A 10,927-nucleotide genomic window follows, 5' to 3' on the forward strand; every position below is an offset into this window, starting at 1 on the left:
TGATGAATAAATAGTTGACTGAATTTCCATTATACACCAGTATACATAAATTTACCACTTACAGGAGACTATGATCAAGCAAATCAATACATCTCAGATTACACAACGGGGGTCTCAGCAGCAGAGGACTCAATTACTTATTCAATGACAGACCCTGCAGTTGTGGAATTACCTGAGAAGAGAAAAAGGAAAAATAAGCTCTGTAATGAAAGTGACATCAATTCAGAGACATCTTCCTGTGAAGGTCTGTATATATTGAAATGATTGGTATGCAGAAAACAATTTAGCCATAACTCTGTGATCATTCTTTATTTTTATGTACTAAACAGATGATATGAATTTGAAGCAGTCAGGAAATGAAGTGAAGCAATCTGGTCTGAAGTCAAGAAATGTCCCACTGCCCAAACCTCCTATATACCATGGTTAGCCTGTTTTAACTTTGATGTAGAACTTTGAACTTGCTAAAGCACTTTTATGTTTTTTCAATCCATTTTTTATTAGTTTGTTTTTTTCTTCTTTTGAACATTAGTCAATATTCAGCTCATTCAGAAAGTTCAGTGTGACAGTGTTTTAACTTTTTTAACTAAACTTTTATTTAAAAAAAAAATATTTTTCTTCTGCATGATCTATCTTTAAAGATACTCTTCAGAGAAGTGGGAAAAAAGATGAGGATGATCCCAAGCCCACAAGCTCTGATGTCTCAGGTGATTTAAACATATACACACATATTCAAAAGATAAATTCATGTATTAATGGTGTGTATAATGTGTTACTATGCAGAGGTTTTTACACTTTATATTGCCAAAACCCACCATATATGATGAACCTTTAGCTAAGGAGTAATGTTGGACATGTAAACCTGAAGATAAACATTTTTAGTTCAAATGTATTAGTTTTATAGAAGCTTTACAAAGAATTCTGTTTTACAAAGAAATACAAATCCCATACTACAGATAAAAAAAAACAAATATAAACACTTAAATGTCTCTATCAAGAACTTAAAAATGTGACTGTAACAATGTTTGAATATATTAATATGTATGTTTTTTATGAATTTTATGAAGACCCTTACAATGTTGTGGGTCCCCTGACCCCGGTTAGAAAACCCATGCATTCATGTATTGATGAACATTAAAGGTGAACTATGTAGGATTTTTGCAGTAAAACATCCATAAACCACTAGGCCAGTGTTATATATTTTGTTCAGTTGAGTTCATAGAATATCCCAAATGTTTTCAACTATTTGTAAATCGTGAGAAAATTGCTATTTTAACCGAGGAACCGGGACGTGTGAGCTATGCGTGTGAGGGAGTCGCCTGTCGATTGCGTCATATCTGCGTCACCCTCGGTCTCCGGTTTTATTCAGTGAAACACTTTACTCTCACTGCAGTGTGAACAAGTGTCATAGCAGCCGCCGAGCGAACGTCATAACTTCCTTTTCAACACACTCAGATATATCTAATACGATAAACAGAGCTGCGTTACCTCACACTCAGCACTGGAGAAGAGGAAGTGCCGCCGGCAACCGTGTCATAATAAAAGTCCCGCCAGCGACTATGCCATAATAACAGTCCCGCTCTTCAATCGCTCCTGTGGCCTTGCTCAGCTCCACAACACTCGCTCCTGCTCTGCTTCAGACTACAGTAATGTTAATAATCGCATCCATGAACATGATTTCTGCCCGAGTCCTATCCTGACTGTTTCCCACCGGCTGTGAGGTGAAGACCACATGTCCCGAGATTCTGGGCTCAAACGTGGCGTCATCAAACTACGCCTTTGTTTTGAACAGGCGACCTCTAGTGGACGGAAAAGTTACATAGTGTAGCTTTAAGCCACTTACTTCTATATCTTCCTCTCAGAATTTCATGATCTTCAACAACATCACATGACTTATAAAGAAATTACAGTGCAAACCAGGATACCAGGGGCCTATACCATGAAGCCGGTTTAGCTGGCTAGCCAGATATGTTTAAGCTTAGTTTGTGCCAATCCTGGGTTTTAGGTACCATTAAAGTGGTTTGGCTTTTAGCCGTGTTCATCTCCATAGTAACTTACTCTCCACGGCTAACCTGCTCCAGGGCAGGTTATGTTCTGGATAAGACATCTCAAACTGAAATTGGACCAATCAGCTGTGAGCAAAGTGACACACCTCTGATGCAATAAAGTCACTCCCTCTGTTTCTACTCCAAATTAAAGGTCACTATAGCAAATGGTTTTTAAAGACTAACGCATCTGGCTTTTAACAATGCTTATTTATAATAATAATACTTTTGAATGATTTAGATATAATTTATGTAATTATACCCTTATATATTTTAGTTAATCAATCATTAATAGGCACTTAGTTAAAATTAATATTAATAGCCTATATAAAGGTCATACAAATAAGCTTTAAAATCAATAAATAAAGCTATAAAAATGACTACATGTGATCTTAAATGTTCAATTCTCTCTATATATCAACTAAACTAACTTCATAACTTTTACTTGCATTGACGTATAATATATTTCTTTAAGTTATCCTCTTTCATAGACAGCTCTTTTTTTCCTGTCTATTTGTTTAAATTCTTAATATTTTTCAATCATGTAATATTCTGCAGAAGAGAGAAATGAATCTCAGTTTCACTGATCCACAGCATGTGATTGGCTGTTCACTGCTGATGTCACAGCTAAACTCCTAAACTCAGGATCAAAGCCTGAGTTGACAGAGAAAGCTGATGATCAGCATCATGGGACCAACAAAGCCTGAATAGATTGGTTTGGTTTTGTCAACTCAAAACTAATCCTGTAACCCTGAGTTTGTCAAACTACCATCATGGTACAGGCCCCAGGTGTGTATACATTGTTTATTCATTGTGTATACAAGGTTTGTTATGGCAAAAGATTAGGTGATCATACTAATTTTAATGTGATAAACAGATGATGTGCATTTAAAGAAGTCAAGAAATGCAATGAAGCGAGTTGGTCTGAAGACAAAGAATGTTCAGCTGGCCAAAACTCCCAGATACCATGGTAAGCTTGTGTTTTAACTTATCTAAGGAACTTAGCAGAATCAGCTTTATAATTTTATTTGCAGATTTTGAATGTCTTATGTCTTTTCTTGAAAGTAGTCAAGAGTCCACTTATTCAGAAAGCTCTGTGTGTCAAAACATCTGGTGAGTATGAAACACTTTTTCTCTTAAATTGAATCTGGTTAAGCTAATTTGATCATTCTTATTCACATTGTTCAGGTGACTGTCTGGATGATAACAATGGAAGCCCTGATGACAGTTATTTAAACTCAAGCCAGCCCAACCCAGTATTCTTAGGTGAGACAATAGATATTCCCTTTAACACATGCAAACACATCACAAGGTACCTTATAAGAGAATTTTGTGTCATGACTCTCACAGATACTCTTCAGGGAAATGTGGCAATGCATGAGGATGATCATCCCAAAAGCTCTGCTTCTTCAGGTGAGTTATAATTTAATATAATTTATTGTGTGTGTGTGTGTGTGTGTGTGTGTGTGTGTGTGTGTGTGTGTGTGTGTGTGTGTGTGTGTGTGTGTGTGTGTGTGTGTGTGTGTGTGTGTGTGCGCGTGTGTGCGTGCGCGTGTTTTTTTTACATTGTACCAAATGTCCCCACAATTAAAGGGAACCACCTACATGTGCATTGTGGATAAAACGATCAGGGAAAAAACGGTTTAATTGATGTAGAAAAATAAATATAGAAACAATATAACTGATTTAGATAAATGCAATTTCACTGACCTTATGTATGTAATTTTGATAACAGCGAAGGAACCAAAGGAAACAAAATGCAAAGTCACCATGGAGAAATTGTTTGGTATGTGATATATCAATTAGACATTATTTATTTATACAGACATAAAACATCCTTTGCTATATAACAATTTAACTTTACAATTTTTCAGATCTGAATACTAAGATACTCCAACAAATTCAAATGCTGGAACAGAGACAAGCTGTCATCATGAATGACTTGGCAAAAGTTAAGTCTGTTCTCATGAAGCGGGCAGAAGAAGATGCCCATGAGGAACTTTTTAAACAACAACAGTGCTCCAGCTTTGAAACGTTTGAAGCCTTCTGTCAGAGGCTTGAAGAAGACAAAAATTATCGAGAGCTTTATGTTTGTACTACTATATAAATTTAGCGTTTATTTTTACAACAAAGCCACAGTTTTATTTTTTTATTTTTTTGCAGCAGATACCATGTAAAAGAAATGTTGAAGCCTGGTATATTTTAATCATGACAATATTATGTATGTTTTTGTCAGGTACACCATCTCATCCATACTCACGGCAGCTCCAATATAGGTGAGATGGTGAGACAGGCTTTAAAAAGCATAGCGTCAGATAATGTTCTCTGTCTGTATAACAGAACGGGGAAAGATGGGAAGAAGGTGTTGCCACCTGTGCTCCTGACATGTTTGAAAAGTAAGTGTTTAAGTTTTGGTTTGTGCATCTGGATGCTGCTATAGAAATTGTAAAGTTAACACCTTGCTCTTTGTGTTTTTAGAATGTGTCAGGTGTTTTCACAAACAAAATGAAATAGAGGTGAAGAAGCTAAAAGTAACCACCAGAACAACACCAGACGCGGAATGTATTCGCCAAGTAGACATTTTTTTGTCCAATGCCAACACCAGGCTGAAAAGGAAACCAAATAAAGGAAAAAGCTGACTTTTTGTTTGATTGTTTTTATTGATGGAAATAAAGAATGTGGGTGTAAAAGTTTGAGTTAACTGAATCATTTTAGATAACAGTGAACTAACACCATTATTGCATAGTGGTGTTATATGGTGATCTCACAGTATGAGCACACAGTGACCACAGTATGAGCACACAGTGAGTGCGCAGTGACATCACAGTGACCACAGTATGAGCACATAGTGACCACAGTATGAGCACATAGTGACCACAGTATGAGCACACAGTGACCACAATATGAGCACACAGTGAGTGCGCAGTGACATCACAGTGACCACAGTATGAGCACACAGTGAGTGCGCAGTGACATCACAGTGACCAGAGTATGAGCACACAGTGACCACAGTATGAGCACACAGTGATCACAGTATGAGCACACAGTGACCACAATATGAGCACACAGTGAGTGCGCAGTGACATCACAGTGACCAGAGTATGAGCACACAGTGACCACAGTATGAGCACACAGTGATCACAGTATGAGCACACAGTGACCACAATATGAGCACACAGTGAGTGCGCAGTGACATCACAGTGAACACAGTATGAGCACACAGTGAGTGCGCAGTGACATCACAGTGAACACAGTATGAGCACACAGTGATCACAGTATGAGCACACAGTGAGTGCGCAGTGACATCACAGTGAACACAGTATGAGCACACAGTGAGTGCGCAGTGACATCACAGTGAACACAGTATGAGCACACAGTGACCACAGTATGAGCACACAGTGATCACAGTATGAGCACACAGTGAGTGCGCAGTGACATCACAGTGACCACAGTATGAGCACACAGTGATCACAGTATGAGCACACAGTGAGTGCGCAGTGACATCACAGTGACCACAGTATGAGCACACAGTGAGTGCGCAGTGACATCACAGTGACCAGAGTATGAGAACAGTGACCACAGTATGAGCACACAGTGATCACAGTATGAGCACACAGTGAGTGCGCAGTGACATCACAGTGACCAGAGTATGAGCACACAGTGATCACAGTATGACCACACAGTGAGTGCGCAGTGACATCACAGTGACCACAGTATGAGCACACAGTGAGTGCGCAGTGACATCACAGTGACCAGAGTATGAGAACAGTGACCACAGTATGAGCACACAGTGATCACAGTATGAGCACACAGTGATCACAGTATGAGCACACAGTGACCACAATATGAGCACACAGTGAGTGCGCAGTGACATCACAGTGAACACAGTATGAGCACACAGTGACCACAGTATGAGCACACAGTGATCACAGTATGAGCACACAGTGACCACAATATGAGCACACAGTGAGTGCGCAGTGACATCACAGTGACCACAGTATGAGCACACAGTGACCACAGTATGAGCACACAGTGATCACAGTATGAGCACACAGTGACCACAATATGAGCACACAGTGAGTGCGCAGTGACATCACAGTGACCACAGTATGAGCACACAGTGACCACAGTGAGTGCGCAGTGACATCACAGTGACCAGAGTATGAGCACACAGTGACCACAGTATGAGCACACAGTGAGTGCGCAGTGACATCACAGTGAACACAGTATGAGCACACAGTGAGTGCGCAGTGACATCACAGTGAACACAGTATGAGCACACAGTGACCACAGTATGAGCACACAGTGATCACAGTATGAGCACACAGTGAGTGCGCAGTGACATCACAGTGACCACAGTATGAGCACACAGTGATCACAGTATGAGCACACAGTGAGTGCGCAGTGACATCACAGTGACCACAGTATGAGCACACAGTGAGTGCGCAGTGACATCACAGTGACCAGAGTATGAGAACAGTGACCACAGTATGAGCACACAGTGATCACAGTATGGCCACACAGTGAGTGCGCAGTGACATCACAGTGACCACAGTATGAGCACACAGTGAGTGCGCAGTGACATCACAGTGACCAGAGTATGAGAACAGTGACCACAGTATGAGCACACAGTGATCACAGTATGAGCACACAGTGAGTGCGCAGTGACATCACAGTGACCACAGTATGAGCACACAGTGAGTGCGCAGTGACATCACAGTGACCAGAGTATGAGCACACAGTGATCACAGTATGACCACACAGTGAGTGCGCAGTGACATCACAGTGACCACAGTATGAGCACACAGTGAGTGCGCAGTGACATCACAGTGACCAGAGTATGAGAACAGTGACCACAGTATGAGCACACAGTGATCACAGTATGAGCACACAGTGAGTGCGCAGTGACATCACAGTGACCACAGTATGAGCACACAGTGAGTGCGCAGTGACATCACAGTGACCAGAGTATGAGCACACAGTGATCACAGTATGAGCACACAGTGATCACAGTATGAGCACACAGTGACCACAGTATGAGCACACACAGTGACCACAGTATGAGCACACAGCGAGTGTGATGTGACCTCATATTTCCACCACAGTATGAGTGCACTGTGATTGTGCAGTGACCTCATGTTGTGAACAAAGTATGAGCACACAGTGAGAGCTCTGTGTGGTTACACTTTTAGTTCACTGTGACACTCACATTATTACCGCACCATGAGAATATTCTGAGCTCATAGTGACATCATTGTGAGATCAAATTGTTGACTGGGTTGAGATTTTATTTGGAGTACTTCTTTATTGAACAATGCACATAATTCCTTTAATATCAGTATTAGTAAGGATAGTATAATCTCTGTATAATATCACTCTTTAAATGCAAGGTATTTAAAGTGTATCTAAAGTGTACATGCAATAGTTTCTATTTTAGCACAATAAAATATTTATTTGGACGTTTAGAGGAAAATTATATCATCATACTTTGTTTCAACACTGTATGCATTTATTTGTTCTGCTGAACATAAAGAAACTTATTTTGAAGAATGTCTATAACCAAAAAGTTGATGGACCCCATTGACTTCTATAGTATTTTTTTCCCTACTATGGAAGTCAGTGGGGTCCATCAACTGTTTAGTTCCCCATATTCTGCAAAATCTCTTCATTTGTGTTCAGCAGAAGAAAGAAATGGAACAATTTTTTCATTTTTGGGTGAACTATCACTTTAAGTAAATTTGTAAGTAAAAAATGTATTTCAAATACATTTTGGTATATTTATTTTTCACTAGGGTACATTAGTGGCTTAATCCGTATTTACTGTAGGTATAAACAACAAAAGTTATCCTCTCTTTTATAAGTAAACCAGTGATGCAAATATTTTGAATCAGTTAACCATACATTTCTTTCTATAGCTTGATAGTAATGATCAGTGGTTTTAACAATCATGTCATTTCTATGACCTATTTAGAATTAGAATAACAGATTCATGGATAATTCACTCTTTTGATGTGAATCAGTTGTGCAAAAAGGTCTGAAATCATTTGTGATTCAGTTTGATTCATTTGGAATCAAGTAACCCTTGCAGTTTACATGTATTGTATTTTTGTGTTTAGCTGGTTATTCAGTCATTAAAATTAGAGTAGACTGAAACAAATCTTATTATTCTTCATTTCATTTTGCATTTTAAAATCTACCAGAAAAGCCAGATACCAGAAAATGAACCATAAGCGTTTTCCTCACAATTGGCAACAAAAATGTTATTTTCCTACTTATTATTACTATTTCACAATGAGAAAAGTGTGCATGTGAACTGTCCAAATGAATCAAACTGAATCGCAAATGATTTCAGACCTTTTTGCATAACTGTTTCAATTATCCATGAATCTGTTATTGCTAATTCTAAATAGGTCATAGAAATGGCATGATTGGAGAAACCACTGATCATTACTATCAAGCTATAGAAAAGAATGAATAGGGCCAATAATGTCCTTGCATCATTTTAATTGTGTATTTCAGTAATTCATATTCATTCATAATGCTCTTTTATCTTGTTGTGAATTAGGCTGACTTACATGCTCCTTCTCCATTCTATGTTCAGTTTGTTGCTGCTTCGAATCTCATACAGATTTAAAACAGCAAGTTGTTCCCTGAATCACAGTTTGCACTCAAATCCTGTCGTGTCTTTGAAAGCGGTTACTCGTTTCAAAGGGGGCTTCAGTGAATGATTTGTTCACTTAAAAGATTCATTCAAAAATACTTTTTTTATGACATGACCTTGTGAGTTTGACACCGGCGATTACTGGAAAGGTCCAGTTCAGATGCGTTGTCTCTCTCCTTTAATCAACCACAGTTGTTTTATTCACTTTATCACAGTGTTCATTAAGAAGCTCTGGCTAATCCACCTTTGCTTTGTCTTAATTAAACTCTCTCATTTATTTCCAATCACTTGCTGGTCTCAGAGCTGTCTTGCATGTAGTTAAATCTCAGCTAGCGGCATCCCTCACAATGAGACTCGTGGTCAGAGTCTATTAGAGTCTGACCTCCCCGTATCACTGTGGATGTTATTTACATCCACACACACACACCCGCTCTGGCTGTCCCTCATATGAAGGTATATCGACTGTCTGGTCACTCTGAATGGTAAACGTCCACAGATCTATGAAATCGAGGTCACCTTCATTTTGGAAGACTTCTTTCAGTCAGGTCTGAGCTGTCTGTCAGCCCCCTGCATTCACACTGGGAATAACTTCTTTGACTTTAATCTGTCCTGGGGAATTGCACATTGCATTGCCTTGATGGAACTTCTATTTTCACATGTTCTCTATCTCCCATACAGATTGGGGCACGTCACACACACACACACACACACACACACACACACACACACTTAGACAAATAAACGGATAGTTGCATAGGGTGTGTGTCTCACAGTAACTGGAGAGCGAGTAAACTGAGCTGGAGAAACAAGATTGCCACTCTGCGTTTGTGTCCATGACCTTCTATTTCTCTTCTGCCCCCATCAGCTTTAGTACAGAGCCACTCGCTGCCTCACCAATACGCAGAGCAATCTCACAGAGAGAGGGGTGAGAAGACGAAAAGCGGACCTTTGATCCAGGACAGAATTCAATTTGGGTAAAAGACCTTGGTGGCATCAGCTTTCTATGGGATCTCTCCACCGCAAGATATATAAACAGGCCAGAGTGATGGATGCCCATGAGATTTTTTGGCAAGCAGGATATTGTTAAGATGACAGACAAGGGTAGCCGATATCTGCGGTTATAGCTGAGGCAGGAAGGTGACGTGCTTAAAGGCAGCGTTGGGTGTAATCAAGACTTTATATAGAAAGACGGTGAACTCATTTTTACTATGAATGGGAGAAAGTGCGACTGAATAAGTCCCGCCAATTGGTCAAGTCATCACACTCTTAAGAAAAATGATTCTAAACAGAACCAAATTATGGTTCTTTGGCTTGTAACAATAGCAGAACTGATGTTAAATCGGTGCTAAATAGAACCCTTTTTATTAGGTTCCTTAAAGAACCATGCTTTAAAAGTGTTATAGGACCTTAATGGTGTTCTGAATAACCTTTTTGAAAATAGTTTATTTTCATTACAGTTTTCAATTGATTTCAACACAAAAACTTTCCCACAATTAGCAAAACCTTGCACTCAAGGAGCAAAACACCGGCCTAGATTTGAACAACTGTAAGCACATTGTCAGCTTCACACTTTTTGCAAAACATAACACACAGTGATTTGCAAAACACTAAACACACTTGCATGCATTTGACACAGAAAAGTATTTCATGATGTAATTTCCTTGCAATTTCAAAGCAAAGGTTTTCAAATGAACACACCCATGAACCAATTGGTTAAACACAGCCACCAGGTGTGCACACACACTGGTGCTTAATTGTAGACACACCAATCAGGTTTAAGCACTATAAAAAGGCAACAGGTAAGTTCACCTGTCTTCAACAAAAATGCAACGTTGCAGTAAGAGGAAGAGGGGAAGCCCGTGGAGGAAGAGGGGTATAAAGGGGAAGAGAGGGCAAGAGAGGGGGAGAGGGGAAGGGGGTAGAGAGGGGAAGGGGGTAGAGAGGTGAAGAGAGGAAGAGAGAGGAAGAGAGGATAAGAGGGGGAGAGGGGAAGGTGGGTAGAGAGGGGAAGAGATGGAGAGAGGGGAAGAGAGGATAAGAGGGGAAGAGAGGGGAAGAGGGGGAGAGATGAAGTGGGTAGAGAGGGGAATAGAGGGGGAGATGGGGAGAGGGGAAGGGGTAGAGAGGGGAAGGGGTGTAGAGAGGTGAAGAGATGAAGAGGGGAAGAGAGGATAAGAGGGGGAGAGGGGAAGGTGGGTAGAGAGGTGAAGAGAGGGGAAGAGAT

Source organism: Gobio gobio, assembly GCF_949357685.1.
Source record: "Gobio gobio genome assembly, chromosome: 14".
NCBI classification, from domain to species: Eukaryota; Metazoa; Chordata; class Actinopteri; order Cypriniformes; family Gobionidae; genus Gobio; species Gobio gobio.